General features: G+C 43.0%; 1 pseudogene; it reads left to right on the forward strand.

The window, feature by feature from the left end:
- Positions 1–17043, forward strand: part of LOC112809740 (glycine cleavage system H protein, mitochondrial-like) — a 27087-nt pseudogene extending 10044 nt beyond the window's left edge.
- The last annotated feature ends 596 nt before the right edge of the window (positions 17044–17639 follow it).

Below are 17639 nucleotides of genomic sequence, written 5' to 3' on the forward strand. Positions count from 1 at the left end.
TCATCCCGTACAAGGACAACACTCTGCCCAAGGACATCATCCCGTACAAGGACGTCATCCCATACAATGACATCACACTGTACGAGGACATTACCCTGTATAATGTTCTGGAAATGAATTTGAAAAACATTACGTCAAAAGTCCAGTAAAACATTTCCAGAACCAACACAAGGAGAAAGAAAAACTCTGAGAGAACAAAAAATTAGAAATAATTGGATATATGTGTATTTAAAATTGTTTATTACGTTCAGTTAGCTAGCATATAGTTCATCATAAGTTTTTGTTGTAGTGTTCCATGATTCATTAGTTGCATATAACACCCAGTATTTAAATATTTCATATTTTTAAGAAGCAGTTTTCAAGAGTTGTCCACCCATGTTGATTTTATAGGGGATTTTTTAATATTTTCCAAAAATAATGGATTTTCTTGCTATATAAAAAGTTTTAGACTAAAAAGAAAGTAATCTCAATAAATGCTATTATTCTAACAGCAATATTGGACAAACATTCAGAAAAAAGATAAAAACATTATAGGTCAATCTCACTTACGAATATAGCTGCTAGGGTAGAAAGAAAAGTCCTCTCCTCCAAAATGTCCCCTTCTCTTTCCGAGGACCTGTGATGAGGTTACCTTTCCTGACAAGAGGTACTTGCAGGTGTGGTTCAGTTGGGGATCTTGAGCTAGAGAGATCATCCTGGGTCATCCAGGTGGCCCGTCATCGGGGTCCTTAGGAGGGAAGTGGGGGGCAGGACAGATGTGATGGGGTGATGGGGGGGCACAGCCATGGAAGCAGATGGAAAAGGCCAGGCAACAAATCCTCGCCCAGAGCCCCCGGGAGGAGCGCAGTGTGGGCACCCGTGTTAGGACGCTCCCTCCAAACTGCAGGAGGATGAATTTGCGTTGCTCTCATCCACTAAGTTTGCGGTAATTTTGTTACAGCAACAATAGGAAATAACACGAAGGCGGAAATCAAAACTAAATATGAGCAAATCAAATCTGGTAGAGTACTTATTTAAGGTCAGCTCCCCACAAGCAAACAGTACAATGCAGATCACAGATTCAGAGGCAGCTGGTCTTTTCAGGAAATACTCGCAGGGGAAACAGGTGAGAGAGGAGAACAGAGGGCAGGGAGAGGGAGTCGGGGCTGGGGGGGCAGTGTGCAGTCCCAGGGGGAGCGGCTTCATCGGATCCTGAAGGGAGACCCCAGTGTTCCTGCATCTCAGGGTGTGTCCAGCCTCCAGGTGAGGAGCTGGGTGTCCTGCTCTTGGGTGCTGGTTGCCAGCAGTCTAGGAAATGTAAAATCGTAGGCATTGTGTTCTCCAGGGATCAGCAAAGTGGCTCCAGAAGTTTCCAGTGGCCCAAAACAAGTCCTGGATGTGGGCTCTTCAGAAGCTGGAGGAGGGGTGAACAGAGCCTACAAGTGAGAACCCAGGGGATCCGGACAGAGCATGGGTAGGGTCCTCAAAGTGCATTTGATATATGGTATACATGATCATTTAGGGCATAACTCTGGAATTCACCAGTAGTACTCAATTAAGAAATCTATTAACATAATCCCATAAATCAATGGGCAAAGAGAAAGAAGCAGCATGATCATGTCATTGATGGTGTAAAGGCATGCATTCGTTTCTGTTGAAATTTCTTAATGAAGCACATCTATTTCCAAACTCACAGTCAAGTTGAATGCTTCTGCTCTGCTCCCCAGTCCTACCTGCCCATCACCCAACCTGCATGCACAGCCATCCTTGCAGCCCATGTATTTTCAGGAGAAGGGTGGGGTAGGGGCACCAAAGGAAATGTAAAATAATAATAACAGAACTTTCTTTGCTGTTCAGGATCCTTTTTACACCGAAATAAATGGCAGAAATTATTTTAGGCAAATATGCAATAACCAAATTGATTTATACTCCAACAATAAGCATTGCACATTACTTTTGAAACCAAAATGATTAGCCACATTCTATGCAGATAATGACCATGGTGCACTGGAAAGAACATAATGTATAAAGTCAGAAGACCTGGATCCAATGATTCTCTGCTACCTCACGTTCATGTGGCATTAAAAAACATTGTTTCATTTCCTTGGTCTTTGTATTTTCTTTGGCAAAATCATTGCGTAAATTTATTTATTGAACAAATGTATTATTGGGCCCCTACCATAAGCCTGGTCCTAAAATAGGTGACAATGTCCATGAACATGTGACCTGTACATGAACTTGAACCTCTTGCGGGTCTAACACCGTCACTGTCGTGAGACACGCTGCTTCTGAGCGCCTAGTTGTTACCTTCTGTAGCATGCCACTGACTTGATCTCCCCTTTCTGAGGCTGTTCTAGGTGATAAAAGTAGTATTCTGCAGCTGTGTACAGAAAGCGTCGTTGTGATTGCATTAATGCAACTGCAGTTCACGATGAGCACTTGTGCATGGTGTGGGGTGTGTATCTGAGATGAGGCACCAGTTGGAGGAGGAGATCCTGGGAAAGATCTCTAGAACTTTGCCACGCCATTAAACGCCAAGAGGAAAACTTGAAAAGTACAATTTCTGTCCCCTGGCCTGCATTGTGATCTATGGTAGCAATATTTCTTTCAAAGTAGAATTGAGGAAAGACGTTCCATTTTATTGGAAACACTGGAGATAAATACTTCCAAAAGTAACTGCCCATCCCCAGGTCTTATTGTCTTAGAAGAGCCTCTTTGTTCCATTCTGTGAGCACCGTTTTGAATTTAAGGGACGTCTTCCTGTGTGCAAGCGGGAGACAGCCGACACTGGGGGGCTGGTCCTGGGGGTTCTTTTCTCCTCTCTGCTGGTCTGCAGTGCCGCCAAACTTTGAAAAAACTAGAGTCTCTTAATTGATTTAAAAGCAACTACTCTCGGTCGGATATGCAATGGGAAAAAATATTTTCTTGCTGTATTTTAAAATTGCTTGACTACATAAACCACTTGAAAAAGGAAAGATCAACACAGGCTTTTGACTGCCTGGGAAGTTACCAAGCTCACTGTGTCTCAGCCCCCACCTCTGTAAAATGAAGATAAAGCAAGGACCTCAGGTGGCCGCTGTAAGCATTAAATTAAACCAACTAGTACCTGTAAAGGGCTTGGAAAAATGCAAGGTGCATAGCAAATTCCATAGATGTGTGTGTTTAATTAAAAAGTGATAGATAGGGGCGCCTGGGTGGCTCAGTCGTTAAGCGTCCGCCTTCGGCTCAGGTCATGATCCCGGGGTCCTGGGATTGAGCCTCGGGTCGGGCTCCCTGCTCAGCGGGGAGCCTGCTTCTCCCTCTCCCGCTCCCCCTGCTTGTGTTCCCTCTCTCGCTGTGTCTCTCTCTGTCAAATAAATAAATAAATAAAATCTTTAAAAATAAAATAAAAAGTGATAAATAGCCAGGCAAATAAATTATATAGCCATAAATTAGTAATTAATAATAAATTCATTCAAAAGTCAAAAATATCCTATTTTTTTCAAGTTCTCTATTATCGAAAGCATATGGTTTACTAGACAGAGGAGAATTGCCTTTACTTTGCCTCTGGCTTCATTAAATTCAGGGTAAACGCTAACATATGCCTTCGGTTAGTCGTTTTATCAGATATCAATGCAGTAAGGTCCCAGCCTCCAGGAGACTGTGGTCACCCAGGAGGACTGCACCCCACCACTGGCAGTGGTCTCGAGTTGTGCAAGTGACAATCAATGCAGAGCACAGCTTTGAGCTCAGAGCAGGGAGAAGTTGGGAATATTTCAGAGATGCGGATTCTCTAGGCTTCAGCACTCTGGGAGAAAGAATGTCAGATCAAGATGCTGAGAATGATGGGAGGGATGGGGTGGCTGGGTGATAGACATTGGGGAGGGTAGGTGCTATGGTGAGCACTGTGAATTGTGCAAGACTGTTGAATCACAGATCTGTACCTCTGAAACAAATAATGCAACATATGTTAAGAAAAAAAAAGAAGAAGATAGCAGGAGGGGAAGAATGAAGGGGGGGAAATCGGAGGGGGAGACGAACCATGAGAGACGATGGACTCTGAAAAACAAATAGAGGGTTCTAGAGGGGAGGGGGGTGGGGGATGGGTTAGCCTGGTGATGGGTATTAAAGAGGGCACGTTCTGCGTGGAGCACTGGGTGTTATGCACAAACAATGAGTCATGGAACACTGCACCAAAAAGTAATGATGTAATGTATGGTGATTAACAGAACAATAAAAAAAATTTAAAAAAAAAGAAGCTGAGAATGAGAATTGGTTTGTGAGTCAGAATCAGAGAGGAGGTGACCGAGAAGAGAATTATAAAAATAAGGTGGGGCTCCCATTTCTCTGGCAGGAGGGGGCGAGAACAGGAAAGTCTTCAAAGCCACATTCAAATCTCCACTTCATCCCATGAAAATAGGAAGGGCCATTTGCGTGACGATCTGGTCAATGGAGCTCCTTGGTTCTGCGTTCTTTGGGGGTTTTTTTGCCTTATTCCCAGCTGACAATACTTCACCCACTTGAAATTCCCCCTTTTTAAAATAAAAACTAAGGACTCTGAATTCTAAGTTATCAAGCAGCATTTTTCTGACACTCTTAGAGACAGAGGATGTTGGAGCTTCAGACTTTGGAGTTCACTCACTGAGGAAGCAGCTGACCCAAGGAGATAAAAGAAATTGCTCAAATTCACCCAGAAATGCATGGCAAAGCCAGGGCCAGACACATGACCTTCACAATATCCATTAAACCACAACACCTCCCCAAATAGGGATTCCCCACTAGCCTTCCCCAGGCTTGCATAGGGATTGAGTGATGAATGCATTCACCATCAATTCCATAAAGACACCCTTTAGTCAATCTCATTTTGTTGACCTCGCTCACTAATCATGGGAAACTCTGCCAGGGTGACACGCTCCCAAGACATATTTCTTAGAGTCTGGCAATTTCATTCATCACCAAGGAACTTAGAATAAAATTAGACCATGTGTTCACCATGTACTGGGTCCATGCTCATCAGCTCTGAGACCGGAGGCTGGAAGTTGACATAGGAAAAAAGGTAGCAGTGCCAGCTAATAAAATAGGGAAGACATTCAGGGGCAGCATCTCTGAAGGATTGCTTATATAAAGAGAAAAAAGATAAATATCAGACAAAGATAAATATCATACAAAGGATACTAGGGGCGCCCCAGTGGTTCAGTGGGTTAAGCATCCGACTCTTGATTTCAACTCAGGTCATGATCTCAGGGTCATGGCATCGAGCCCTGAGTAGCGTTCCATGCTCAACTCAGTGGGGAGTCTGCTTGAGATTCTCTCTTTCTCCCTCTCCCTCTGCTCCTCCCCCCCCCCACTCCAGCACTTTCTGTCTCTCAAAATTTTTTTTAATTTAATAAAAAGAAATATTTCTAAAAGTTTGCTTGGTTAGTTAACTGAAAACGTGGCACAGTGATAAACTATGTTCAATAAAGTAGAGACAACAGAAATTCTATGGGATAATATATAGGAAGGCTCTGAAAGGTCTGTGGATATCAGAATGTCAGGGCGTATGAATTGTGAATGTTGCCTATGTCCTCAGGGGGCCTGGGGATATGCCCTTTGCAGAGGCATTGTGAGATCCACTGGTGAGGGTACACTGCACCCTTCTCCCCGCTGCAATGGATGTACTCAGTAGGAATGACAGTAGGAGAGTATTAACTGCCTCTTTTAACTTCTGTGTTAGGATGTTTTGACTTCTGAGGCCCTGCTGACCTTGGAGGGACTGCCCCTTCCCAGAATTAGCCAGTTCCCAGGCCACGATATACCTGCCCTAATCACCCCAGAGCCAGGTACCAGACAACTACAGAGAGCCCTATGCCCCAGAACTTACTGAATTTATTTAAACTAGCCAATAGTAAGCCTGAAAACCACAGTAAAGGCCCTTGTCCACAGTTCACCACCCCCTCTGTCCCTGGCCAGACCCCAGTGTTTCCCTGTGCTCCCAACCATGGCCTGCCCCCTCCTCTTGGGAACTGTGAGTCGTAAACTGTGTTTGCAATAGAGATTGCCTCCTGATCTGTTGGCCTTCCTATAACTCAAAGACTATTTGCAGGCGCTACCGAAAAACAGAGGTTATCATGGTACCAAGGTTTTAAGCTAACGGTAAAATAGCAGCATGGCAAGGCCAGGTGGCAGTATTTAGCCACTTAGGCAAGGAGGGCACAGTTTCCAGAATAAGCAGCAGGAATGAAGAAGCAGTGAAGGTGGTTTGGATCACAGGGCTCTGTGCTAGTCATTCACTACTGTTCACTGGAGTCCTGATAATGAAATGTGTGGGCAACCACTGCAGATTTACTGGATGTCTATAACTAAGAACACAAGGGGAAAAAACTCTGTTTTTGATGAGCTATAAGCATCCTAAAAGTGCATATGTCATCACAATGGAGACTGAATTCAGTGTCCTTCCCAACTCCCGACCCGGGTCAGTTTACAAACCCAGGCTCCTTGATGCAAGTGGAGACCAGTTGTCCCTGCAGAATGTCATAAATACAACGTGTAAGTATCCCTCTGTGCTTTTGTCAAGGTGACCTACAACCACAGGCCAAGGTGACAGTGCTCAGGAGGGAAAAAGCCATGCCAGGACTTTCAGAGGGTTTTGAGATGGTGGCTAAATGCTAATACGTGGGGTCCAGAAATATCCCATCCATCCTTGGTGTGAATGAGGGCACAAGGGGGGAGGGTCAGACGATGAATAGACTTCTGACCCAAGACTCTCTTACACCACTAATGTGTGCGAACCCCTCCCCAAAAGGGGGAAGAGTTCCCGAGGGATGTTCACACTTCTCCTGGGATGGCCTGTAGACATCTGGACATGTAAGTCAACTATGAGGAAAACACCTTGTGTTGGCTAACACAGGACACAGGAGAAGGAGGAAAACACGAACACCACACACGGAAGTCTATCACAACCTCCCAAGATTCATACATCGAAATCCTGACTCCCAAAGTGACAGCATGGGGAGCTGGGGCCTTTGGGCAGGATTAGGTCATGATGGTGGACCCCCCCACACAGCGATTAGTGCCCTTGTAAGGAGAGATGGGAGAGCCTGGCCTCTCTCTTGGTGGGCTCTCCACCGTGTGAGGACACGGTGCAGGACAGCCATCTGGGAGCCACAAAGCAAGTCCCCCCAGACACCGGATCTGTAGGAGCTCTGATCTGGCACCTCCCAGTGTCCATAATGGTGAGAAAAAAGTTTCTGTTAAGTTCCACAGTCGATGATATTCTGTCAGAATGGCCTAAACTGACTAAGACCACAGAAAAACACATAACATGAATACATAATAATACTTATAGTAAATGTAATATAGATATTATATATAAATGAACATATTCACATTGAGATGAGGAAGAAATGCCGGTAGTTTTTTCTAGCAGGTGTAGAGAAAAAGCATTCACTGGATCAGTAGCAGTAGGCCAGGTACCAGAGGCTCGTTAATGTGCTAACACCACCAACCCCCACCTGAAAGAGCATCACCACCTGAGTCCATCCCCGAGATCCATCTGTCCTCGGCACCTGCAAAGTCAGTTGACTGAGGATGTGGCGGGAACCACCATCCCTGCATTTTTTAAAAACCTTGATGGTGGCCCTAATGTCTGCAGTCTTTCTAGGAATGTGGTATTGGTTACGGTTTACTGCTTTGGTAGGCAGAGGCAAGAGGAAGCCCCTAGATGTACAAACACATAACCCAGAAAATGAATGACATCACTGCCGTTGGTGATAGGTGTTATGGAAACTGTAATACTCCAGCAGAAATAATGACTCTGGGGGTAAGGAAGGCCCTAATTATTTCTTAGTTAAGCTTAATGTTTTAAAATGCTGTTTTCAGGGGCACCTGGGTGGCTCAGTGGTTTAAGCATCTGACTCTTGGTTTTGGCTCAGGTTATGATCTCAGGGTCGTGGGATCAAGCCCTGCATTGGGCTCCACACTCAGTGCAGAGTCTGCTTGAGGTTCTTTCCCCCCTCCAGCCCCCTCTCCCTCAGCTCCTCCCCACTCATGCTCTCTCTTTTTCTAAAATAAATAAATAGGGCTCCCGGGTGGCTCAGATGGTTACGGATCTGCCTTCGGCTCGGGTCCTGATCCGAGGGTCCTGGGATTGAGTCCCACATCGGGCTCCCTGCTCAGCGGGGAGTCTGCTTCTCCCTCTCGCTCTGCCTCTCCCATTGCTCATGCTTTCTCTCTCTCTGTATCTGTGTCTCAAATGAATAAATAAAATCTTTTAAAAAATAAAATAAATAAATAAAATCTTTTAAAAAAATAAAATGCTGTTTTCAATAATTATTTCAAATTGACTTCAAATATGGATTTAAAAGCTACTATTAATCTCAATGTCTTTGGCCTTTGAGGCCGATTTATCACTTGTGTAGAATCATAATATGATTATCAGAGCTAATTAAAGAATAGTTCCCTCATGTTCAGCCCACATTCAAATTTCTCTGGTTCTGCACAATCTCAGAGGTAGAAGGCAGACATCAGCATTTTCTCAAGATCTACAGTGATCTCAGTGCACAGCCAAGGTTGACAGGCATGGCTCCATCCCTGCCTTTCCTGAGTGGATTTGGGTCTAAAGATTCGATGAGATTGGATCAAACACCTGTGGCAAGAGTAATTTTTAGGTGACGTCATGGTTTTCCTGCCATGTCACCTGCACACACGTGCTATTCAGGATGCCTCACTGCTGGTAATGCTTCTATCTGCAGTGAAAGCTACGTTTTCCCGTGCTGAGCGAGTTATTTGGGGTGACAGTCTGCCTTTTGCACTGTAAGAATTCTATTCACCAGCAACCTCCATGATTTAGCCACCCCTAAAAATTTCTGACTTCACAGAATATTTCATGAGTGTTGGAAAATGGTGAATTTTTTTTTAATTATGCCATGTTAGTCACCATACATTACATCATTAGTTCTTGATGTAGTGTTCCATGATTCATTGTTTGTGCATAACACCCAGTGCTCCACGCAGAACGTGCCCTCTTTAATACCCATCACCGGGCTAACCCATCCCCACCGCCCCCCTCTAGAACCCTCAGTTTGTTTCTCAGAGTCCATCGTCTCTCATGGTTCGTCTCTCCCTCCGATTTCTCCCCCCTTCATTTTTCCCTTCCTTCTCCTGATGTCCTCTATGGTATTCCTTATGTTCCACAAATAAGTGAAACCATATGATAATTGACTTTCTTGCTTGACTTATTTCACTTGGCATCATCTCCTCCAGTCCCATCCACGTTGATGTAAAACTTGGGTATTCATCCTTTCTGATGGCTGAGCAATATTCCCTTGTAGAGATGGACCGCATCTTCTTTGTCCATTCATCTGCTGAAAGGCATCTCGGCTCTTTCCACAGTTTGGCTATTGCGGACATTGCCGCTATGAACATCGGGGTGCATGTGGCCCTTCTTTTCACTACGTCTGTGTCTTTTTTATACTAATTCTATCATTCTTTCTACACTTCTGAGTTAGAATTATTTTTTGAAGCAAAACATGACCTTACCTTCATCAAAAAATTTTAAAAGATCAATATTACTACTTACAATAATATAATTAACAAAATAGTAAAATTCTTTGCAGTTTTTTGAACCCATAGAATATGATCAACTAAGGGATGCGTCATCAGATTACCACATTTGAAATCATTAGTTATAATAATTTCATTTTTGTGGTTATATTAATATATGGGTTCATTTGTTTCAGTTTTCAACCTCAGGGTGTGCTTTTTAGGGAAGATTTTCTTTTGAACATGTAAAATAATTGTATATTTCAAAAGTCCAAGTTATATTAAAAGATATCCTCGGTAAGACTTGCTTTCATGCCTATATTCCCCAACCAAATCCTCCCTGCTACACAGTAAATTTTTGTATCAGTGTTTAGTTTATCCTTTGTGCGTATCTCTTTTTCTTTCTTCAAATGTAAGCAAGTAATGGATCCTAGTGATCACTCCTTAATATAGAGAGATTTCCACATTCTCTTCCTTTAGAACTTGCTGAAATTCAATCAATTGACAGGCATTATCCGGGAGACATTTGCAAAGTTAACATTTTTTTCTCACACAGAAGGACGGCTGGCTGCTATTGACCAGCAACGTCTGGCAGAGGGGAGACAGGATGGATCTTGTCTAAGTCTGAGATGTTTGCCATCCTTCCTCGTTGCATGCTGGTTTCTTAGGAACCCTACTGATCCAAAGTTACTCACAGATTCATTGTTTGATCAATAGGCAAGACAAAATAGTAGTAGTAGTGCTAATAGGCATGCGGTATTCTGAGACCAGACTGAGAAATGCTCCACGGTTCTTGCAGATGAAAGTTTCTCAGGAAGAGCAAGGCCAAGACAGCAGCCCACCCAGATGATGAGCAAGCACCATCTGTCAATGCTGTCATCTATTCCTTCATTCAACATGTATTCAGAAAGCACCTGCTATGGGACAGACAGTGTGCTCAGCACAGGGAATGCGCAGTGAGCCGGACAGACTTAATGCCCTCCTTCATGGATGTCACAACTGAGTGAAGGAAAAAGCTGTGAAAAAGGAAAAGTCATTGCAAACAAAAGGAAAACGTAATGAAAGAGGAAGGTCGGGTGAAAGTGGGACATTTCATCCAATTAGGGACACAGCACGAGGTGTTTCTTGGAGACCTGCTGGATGAGCAGGTGCTCCCAGAAGACTAGGTCAGCTTGACTCTTTGAGCACCTGGACGGCTTATGCAAAGGGCTTGGTGGCACGTGAGAAATTACAGAAATCCAGTTGTGCGAGAGCCCCTAGCTGAGCTCATCCTGCTTTCCAAAAGCATTATTTCTTCCCCCACTTTTTTTGACCTCCTTCCTAGGATCCCTTTCCCCAACTGAAAAACAGCACCGTCTTCTACCGTTCCTTGTTCAAACCCCCATCCACCACTTCATATCATCTTTTCTGATCTCTCTCTTCCCCTCCACCTTTCCATTGCTACCTAATTCAGAGGTCAGTAACCCCTCATCAAAACGACACTTCCTGAATCTTCAAATACATATAATGCACCTCTGTGCACTCAGTTCCATTCCTGGGATCACCTGTTGATCCAACAATATTATCAGTCACGCTGCCTTACAAAGTGGTCCCTTTGGCACAGAAAGATAGCCTTTCTCTATGTTTTCTCCTCTTATCCTTTTTCCTGATGTCTAAATGCAAGCTGCAGGGTGCTTACTGTGATAGATTGTGTTATTCTCCCCATGTGGTGCTCCTCTGGGCATCCCCCCTTGTGCCATGTAATTTTGCAGTTTCTCCCACTGAGGGACAGAAGCACAAGGGGGTGGTCACATTGTTCCAGGGCACACAAGGTTTGGCCCTTGCTCAGTTCCCGAAGGGGATCTCTGAGCCCTTGGAACATCCTGCTGGGAACTCTCAGCATCTTGCTTTGACCTACAGTGAAGATTTGCACCCTACAGCTTCATCGCGAGACCACCTTCCTGAGCCATCACCTCTACTCCTGTGAGGGAAAGCATCGTTCTCTGAAGAGTGGGACTGCCCAAGCTTGCAGGATCCCCAGGCTCTGCTCCAGGGGGCAGACCATGAGTCTGATCTACGTCTGCTAAATATAACCTCTGCCTTCTCTCTTATAGATTGTACCCTTGCCGGGGAACAATGAATGTCTTAACTTTAGTGGATGCAGATCAACAGGGGCAACTAGAAGCAATAAAATAAAGTAAAATATTGGTCATAAACATGCATTGTATTTCCATTTCAACAACAATCTCTGCTCTGATCATTTTCCCTGTCTTTGCTGCTCACTCACTGTGTGACCTTGAACAGCATCTTTGGAGGTTTTGACCTCTCTGGTCCCGAGTGTCTCATTTATAAGACATGACAAGTAATGATGAGGTAAACATCGCTGTGAGTTCTGGAAGTGAACACATAATATGCACTTAGAATAATGCCTGGAACATTCTTGTAATACTGTAAGAATCCAATAAAACGAATTGTAATAGTAATTATTATGCTCAATAATTACTCTTTTTTTGTTTTTCTTAAGATTGTATTTATTTATTTATTTGACACAGAGAGAGAGCGCGCACAACAAGGGGAGCAGCAGGCAGAGAGAGAGGGAGAAGCAGACTCCCTGCTGAGCAGGGAGCCTGATGCAGGGCTCAATCCCTGGACCCTGGGATCATGACCTGAGCCGAAGGCAGATACTTAACCAACTGAGCCCCCCAGGTGCCCCTCATATAATTACTCTTAACTTTCTAGGATGAGAGCCAAGTTCCTTAGGCTTCCATACATAACATCTCTCTTTCTACAGTGCTCCTGCTCTCCAGTCACAGGGCTTGGAAGATTTTAAAGAGCATATTTCCTGATATTAAAACTTCATCTGAGGCCCTAACTGAGAATAAAGGATACTACTTACTCACAAATTTTAAAGAGATTCAAAATGATCGAACTAGACCTGCACTCCACCCTGGGATGAAACTTAAGAAACAAGAGCTCCAAGCTGACTTCTGCTGCCACCAGGAACAGAAGCGTGGCTGTGGACTAACCCGCCTGTCTACAAAAACAGGAAAGTTAGAATGATTGCAGGAGTCATTGTTTAAAAGCATCAAAAGAAATAAAGGCACAGAAGACATAAATTGAGGGACAATAGTCCCAGAGGAAAGAGAGAAAGGCGTGACAATAACCCAGACACTGATCCCAGGTTTCTCCCCTCAGAGAGTCTGTAGGCTTTCAGTTCAGGGTGGAGAGATCGAAAGGAAACAGTGGTCTAAGGCTGTGGCAGCTCGCTGGCCTGCAGACACTTAAATCAGCACTCGGAGCCACAAGGCCATCCAGGACTTGAGAACCTGAGGTCTTAAAGAAAAGGAAACTGCATGGATGCAGGCTCAGCATTTTGGACACAAGTCCCCTGGTGCTGACTCCTAACCACACAACATGCCGGATATGAATCTGCAAAACCAAGCATGAAGTGGTTGCTAGGCAGAAATTTCAGAACTCTGGTGCCTTGGAAGACTAAACATGCAAATGGGTGCTAGGTAAGTAGGAAAGGCAAAAGCACTAATTAAAAACAGGATATAAACTATTCTTTGTGATGGAAATACAATGTAAATTATATGCATAATTGTAGATATTTCACTAGCCATGTGGAGAAAAATTAAAAAGAAACAGATGATGTTCATTTCAACAGTGTATCTTATTTCATCCTCTATGTCAAAAATATTATTTCAGTATGTAATCGATGTAAAAATTAATAACGGATATTCAGCATTATTTTGTGAGTGCTAAATATTTGAAATCCAGTGTGGATTTTATACAATTACAACACATCTCAGGAGTGTCACATTTCACGTGATCCGGGACCTCTGGCAGCCAGATGGGATGAAGGTCCTCAAGTACATCATGGGTGCAAGTAGTAATTGCTGGGTAAGCACTAAACAACACATGTAAATAATGAATAATTTACAAGGTAATGGAGTGAAAATGTGAAGGAATAAAACATACTTGCCTAATATGAAAGAAGGTTAAAAAGAGGGGGAAAGGGACAGATCAAATGAAAGATGGGAGAAATCGAAAGCATGGCAACATGAGCAATTTGAACCTGATTGTATTTACATTACGCTAAATGTAAATAGACTAAACACTCTAATCAAGAGACAGTGTCGACTTAATAAAACACAAAACCCACTGTATGCTGCCTACAAGGGAAATGAAATAAATATGTACCTAAAGGAAATGTTTGAGTAAAATAGAAAACCATATACAATACCAACACAAACAAAAGAAAGCTAATGCTTTACTCACAGCAAAATTTTAAGGCAGAAGTCATTAATCGAGATTAAGACATATTTCAAAATGGTAAATAGGTAAATTCAACAAGAAATATAACATTCCCAAATTTGTATTCCTTTCTTCAACCTAAAAAGGAGTGGATGGAAACCTCTGGTCTGGAAAAGACAGTTGTAGATGTAGGTCTTCATTGCCCCTCTTCACTAAGTACCATGATAAATCCTGGAAACCAAAGGAGTACTCTGAAAGACAGGGAGACAGAGGGGAATTTGTTAGGGAGGGGGACTGAGTGAAAGGCCTGGCCCTAGAGCCCCCACTGACTTCATAGACCTGAGACCCCTCTCCTCCCAGAAGACACCAGGTGGCCAGACAGAACCAGGGGATCCCCCCATAGGCGCCCCTGTCTGGGGAGACTCTCCATCCGCAGGGATTGGAGAACCATTTCCCCCACCTACAGGCACCACATGGACTGGCCTGAGAAAATACTTTCACCCCCAGATGGTGCCAGCAAGGAACAGTGGGAGCCCCAACAGCCTCAGATAAACCAAGCAGAACAAAATAACACCACAAAGGCCCTGATGACGAGGCTTTCATTGGAAACGCTGCCCACAAAAGTAGGCCAATTCCTGTGTGTTAAATCTAAATGGGGAGACTGCCTGCAAAAAGAGGAAATCTAGGTGGAATTGGAGTCCCAACACAATAGACAACATGTCTAGGATACAACTGAAAATCACTGGTCATACCACGAACCAAGAAAATCACGATTTGAACACATGAGAAGGGACCATCAGCCAATGCCGACCCTAAAGTGACACAGATATGGGGAAAACTGGGTGAGAACTTTAGAGCAGCCATCCCAAAGAGGCCTCAACGGGCAATTACAGACTCTCTTAAAAAAAAATGAAATGTTAGAAAATCTCAGCAAAGAAATAGAGTATAAAACAGAATGAAATGTAAATTACAAAATTAAAAAAATATAATAACAGAAATTTTTAAAACTCCTGACTGGGCTGTAGAGTAAGAGTAAAGATGACAGAAGACAGAACTGTGACCTTGGGGGCAGATCAATAAAATTTGCCCAATGTGATCAACAGAGATAAAATAGACCACCTCATAAAAGTGATCGGATCTTTAGGAACATGTGGGATAATGGTAGAAGATTCAGCATTCCTGTTTAAAGAATTAATGGCCAAAAACTTCCCAAATTTGGCAAAAAATGTAAACCTCACATATTCAAATATCTGGGCGAACCCCACAGAAAATTTGGATAAACCCAAAGAAATCTACACCAAGACACATCATAATTAATATGAAAACTAAAGACAATGAAAAACCTTGCAAGTAGCCAGAGAGGAATTACATATTACCTGTCAGAGAACACCAACCAATAGATGGTAGCTCGCCTAACTGAAGCCACAGAAACTGGAAGAAAGAGACACAATTTTTTTTTTAAGTTTTTTATTTTAATCCCAGGATAGTCAACATGCAGTTGATTAGTTTACTTTCAGGTGCACGATAACTATATCAACACTTCCCTACATCACCCAGTGCTCATCATCTTCAAGTGATACAAAAAAAGGACCGTAAACCAAGAATTCTGTATCCAGTGAAACTATCCTTGGGGAATAAGGAAGAAACATAATCCTTCTCAGATGAAGGAAAACAAAAAACTTGCCACCAGCAGACCTACCCTGAGAGACTGGGCTAAAGGAATTTCTTTAAACAGAAAGAAAATAATTAAAAAAAAAAAAAAAAAAAAACAACCTTGGAGATCAGGAAGGAAGAAAGAAACAAAAAAGCAAAAACATGGGTACATATAATATATTATCCTTCTTTTGAGTTTTGTAGAACAGACTGGATGATGGAAACAAAAATCACAAGGTTGGCTGATACTCCAGATGATGATTTTTACAAGGGAAGAAGCAAAGGGGACCTGCCTAGAAGGCTTCCACTGTTCAAAGTGGTACAATATTGATACCAGTAGGCTGTGGTAAGTCCCAGGTGGAATATGTAATATCTAGAACAACTTTAAGAAGACTGTAAAAGAGATACACTCCAAAGCACTATAAATAAATCAGGGTGGAATAAAAAATACTGTTCAAGGAAATGCACAGGAAGGCAGGAAAAGGAAAACAAAGGGAACCAACAAACATCACATAATAAAATGGCAGATTTAGGCTTTCCTGTAGCAATCATTAATTTAAAGGCAAATGATCCGCATGCATCAGTTAAGACAGAGATTTTCAGACCGCATACACAAACTGATTTAAACCATCTGCTATTTATAAGAGAGCCACTTCCAATTCAAGACAGAGGTAGACAGAAAGTGCAAGAATGGGGAAAGATATTCCATACAAACATAATCCAAAAAATACCAGTTGTCTTAACTGTATTTGAACTTTTTAGCATTTTAAAAAAATATTTTATTTATTTATTTGACACACACACAGAGAGAGAGCGAGAGCACAAGTAGGTGGAGGAGCAGAGGGAGAGGGAGAAACAGACTCCCCACTGAGCCAGGAGACAAGACTCGGGGCTCCATCCCAGGACCCTGGGATCAGCACCTGAGCCGAAGGCAGACATTTAACCGACTGAGCCACCCAGGTGCCCCTGAACATTTTAACATTAATGTCCTCTGTGGTGTGTATAATTTGAATGTGTTCTAGAGGTTGTATAGCACAGACTAATGTCTGCAATTATGGACTTAAAAATGCCACACTTCTGGCCGGCTGGGGTTCCCGAGTCCCCTGCACCGCGACCCCCCGCACCTTTGTGAACTTGGCGCTGTGAGCGGTGCGGAGCGTGCGGGCTGCGGCCTGCAGTCTGCGCTTCGCCTCGGCTCCCGCCGCACCCCGCCTGACGGGGCCCTGGGGGCTGAGGGCGGGCGCCATCCGGACACTGCGCACGGGCTCCGCTCTGCTCTCCGTGCGTAAATTCACAGACAAACATGAATGGATAACAACAGAAAATGGTATTGGAACGGTGAGAATCAGCAATTTTGCACAGGAAGCTCTGGGAGATGTTGTTTACTGTAGTCTGCCCGAAGTTGGGGCAAAACTGAACAAACAAGATGAGTTTGGTGCTTTGGAGAGTGTGAGAGCTGCTAGTGAACTCTGTTCTCCTCTATCAGGAGAAGTAACTGAAATTAATGAAGCTCTTGCAGAAAATCCAGGACTTGTCAACAAATCTTCTTATGAAGATGGTTGGCTGATCAAGATAGCACTCAGTGATCCTTCAGAACTGGATGAATGAATGAGTGAAGAAGCATATGAGAAATACATAAAATCTATTGAGGAGTGAAAATGGAACCCCTAAATAAACTAGTATGAAACAACTTAAGCTAGCATAGTTGTCTTAAATTAGTGGTACACAGAGGATTTAAAATAGCAACTATTAGCGATACCAGTGGAGAAAGAAACAACTTGCAACAATGCTAATGGAAGAAAATACCCCTTAACTTTACAATGATTGCAGAAAAACACAACATGCATCTGTTTTGCCACACCCTCTGGTGTGGGTCTGTTTTTATGCTCCAGTTATAATATTCAGAATCCTGAAATTATCTTTGGTTAAAAACTAGTTATAAAAATTATGTAATTCAAGGATGACATTGTTACCTTAAGCCTTAAGCTTACATCTATCCCTGGATGGGGGTCAAAATGCTTAAATAATCTTTCCATTGGAAATAACTGGCAGTAGAGAACGGTTTGTTAGTTATATGTGTCAGATAAAGAACAATACTACCTTAATTTTGCAATATACTGCCCTTGCTGGTGCTATTTTTATACAATGAAGCAACAGCCTTGCAGGAAGATAGTTTAATAATAAAACATTCAACTTCTTCGTTATTCATGTTTTTTGTTTTAATATTTCATTTACTGACTCTGCTAGTATTTGTGAAAATGCTAATTTTA

The sequence above is a fragment of the Callorhinus ursinus genome, unplaced genomic scaffold (genome assembly GCF_003265705.2).
Source record: "Callorhinus ursinus isolate GAN/ISIS: 27379988/994484 unplaced genomic scaffold, GSC_fseal_2.0 scaffold60, whole genome shotgun sequence".
Classification (NCBI taxonomy): Eukaryota; Metazoa; Chordata; class Mammalia; order Carnivora; family Otariidae; genus Callorhinus; species Callorhinus ursinus.